We start from the raw sequence: 3,049 nt of genomic DNA, 5'->3' as shown, positions 1-3,049 counted from the left end.
AATAGTATTAAGTAAGCATAAAAAGTACATAATTTTTGTAAAAATTTCCTTACTGTTATTATTTTCATGCCTTATGTTCTCTATATTAATAAAATCCTCATAGATGTTGTTGCAGGTGGAATTTGTAAAACATTTTCGTTACCATTCTCTAGTTGTATCTGATATTCCTACAAACAGATTAATAAGATGAATACATGATGCAGAAATGATATATGCGATTATATAGGAAACATATGATGTTGTGTTATGTAAAGCAATAATTGTATGAAAAATTAGGCTTCTTTCTCTCACTCACACTCTCTTTCTCTCCGTCAGAATAAAAAACGCGTGTTCTTAAAAAATTGCTTTTCAACATATTCGTAAAAATTTCAATTCACTTTATATGGGATAAAAGCAGCTTGATATATAAAATGTAATACAAGGTTACTAGTTGCTGCATGTATCAAATAATCTGTATAAACAAAGACGTTAACTGTACTTCTTCTTCTGGAATACTGTCTGGACAATTTGATGCGCCCTGTACATATTCTAAACCCATAGTGGCTATAACACGTTGTTCTAAGCTGTCCAAAGGTTCTGCATTTATAGGGAAATTACCCGTTCGATTTCTTTCATTCCTCAACTTTGAAGCCTTTTTCGATGTATTACTTTTTAGATCACGCCAAACCTGAATATATGACAATATGTACAATAATATTGTGCAAATACATTATTGTATACTAGAGATGTGTGAATCTAGAATTTTCCATGTCAAATAGAATTATATGTATATAATATATAATTATGTGTATGTACGTTTGTGTAAATACTTACAGTTTGTCACTGTTTTGTGGTCTTGCCAGGCCCATTACTTAATGTATTAAGCATTTCTTGCAAATCATTCCACTGTTGATTATGCCTAATTCTTCCTTCTTTCGTCAAAAATTTATTTGCTGCAAATTCCGAATGAGTTTCCATGTATTTTACTAATTCTTCGTACTGCAGTGCAGTTGTCCTTGTAGAACGACTCTTTTTTGCACTATAATATATAATTCTAAATTAATTTGAATGCATATATCAATATAGAAAGAAGAACAATATAGGACTATTTGCTTGACTTAAAAAAAACTTCTATATAAGTCCAATCTTGTTAATTTCTCTATATTTATTATACATATTATTTAATAAATATGTATGTATATACGTTTCATCCATTGTATTAAGGCTTCTTCTTCTTCACAAATAATCTCCTCAGCTAAATGGTCAGTGCTATTAAGCAAACAAAGTCTGTAATGGGAACACAATGCACGATGAGCTCGGCGTAGCTACAAAATCAAAATTGGAATACAATGCACGATGAACTCGGCGTAGTTAGTTAAAAAAATAAGAGACGATGCAATCTCCACAAATTCCGATCCGTTCTCGAATTTGAATGATGTACACTTCTCACGCACTTACTACACCAGTGTGCTTTCTCATGAAACTTTGCTGCTATTGGTCGAAAAATATTATTCTTAGTATTTCTATCGTGCCTGTACATATCGTGCCGATGAGCTCTGCTACACGGCACGCTTAATCGGGTTTAATAACATCTGTAGTTATGAAATTGGCCAATCACAGCTTTTCCTCGGGAGAATGGAATGATTGTAATTGGCCAGTTTCATAACTACGGATGTTATTAAACTCGATTAAGGGTGCCGTGTAAATGTAGTCCATGATTGTCGGTTGCAACGATAGATGTTACGTGCAATATACAGAATAGCCGAGGTGTATCGTTGTCGGTTGTGCAACCGATAGATATCGTTCCTGTACCGATCCGACGGTTGTCGGTACGCGGGAACGGAATAGCGCTCCTGGAACTCTTAAAAAATTTTTCGACGTGAGACTTTAAAATTTTCAACTACGTAAAAAATTTTTTGAGAGTTCCAGTAGTTCTGATTATCGTTTTGGACAGTTCTCGACGAGTTCTATCGAAAAGTATCAGGTGACAAAGCGATTGGGCCAACGGTTTTCGAAATATGACATATTTGATAGGTAGTCGAAAATTTTACAAGTCCCACGTCGAAAAATTTTTTAAGAGTTCCAATAGTTCTGATTATCGTTTTCGGCAGTTCTCGACGAGTTCTATCGAAAAGTATCAGGTGACAAAGCGATTGGGCCAACGATATTCAAGATACGCGAAATTAAAGAAGTGATCAAAAATTGTTTTTTTTTTGTTTTTTAATTTTCTTGTTTGTCAAAATTGTTTTTTATGTGTCAGGAACTCTAGGTATTCACTAAATAAAGCTATTGATCTGCTCAGAACTATTCGATCTCGAATTTCGCTGAGAAGTTAGCACCCCATTTTTTTAAAATTATTAAAAAATTGTTATTAACTGAATCTAGCATTAAAAAATACAAAGAACTCTTCGTCTCATTAGAAGAAAGCAGGAACTCTAATCAGAACTATTGTATCTAAAAATTGATTTTTCAAAAATTTTTAATATTTTTTGGATTTTTCAAAATTTTTTTTTATGCATCAGGAACTCTAGGTGTTCACTAAATAAAGCTATCGAGCCGCTTAGAACTATTCGATCTCGAATTTCGATAAGAAGTTAGTACCCCATTCTTTGAAAATTATTTAAAAATAGTTGTTATGCGGAACTCTTATTATAAATTGTAGAGAACTTTTCGTCTGGACAAAAGGAAACGGGAACTTTATTCAGAACTATGGAATTTCAATATTGGGGTGCTAACTTAACATACGCCCCGAGCCAACTTCTCCTTTGAGGCGCTGAACGGTTATCGTGCCGCGGCTGTCCACATTACTTCTGCCTTCCCCTTTATCTTATCGTGAAGACGTCCGTTAAGAGGCATCAGAGTCTCCGCTGCTCCTGGCAAAAATCTTCGGTAAAAATTCAACATTCCGAGATATCTCCGAAGCTATCTCTCTAGCCGTCACCGGCTCGCGATACTCGAGTATCGCCTTCACGCGCGCAGTCTGTGTCGGGTCCCCTCTCCGGACACGGAATATCCTAAAAATTCCACCTCGATCTGTCCGAATACATACTTCGCGGGGTTAACGACTACT

Source organism: Trachymyrmex cornetzi, unplaced genomic scaffold (assembly GCF_001594075.2).
Source record: "Trachymyrmex cornetzi isolate Tcor2-1 unplaced genomic scaffold, Tcor1.1 scaffold520, whole genome shotgun sequence".
Classification (NCBI taxonomy): Eukaryota; Metazoa; Arthropoda; class Insecta; order Hymenoptera; family Formicidae; genus Trachymyrmex; species Trachymyrmex cornetzi.
The sequence above is the reverse complement of the archived record's forward strand: the minus strand, read 5'-3'. Positions refer to the sequence as shown.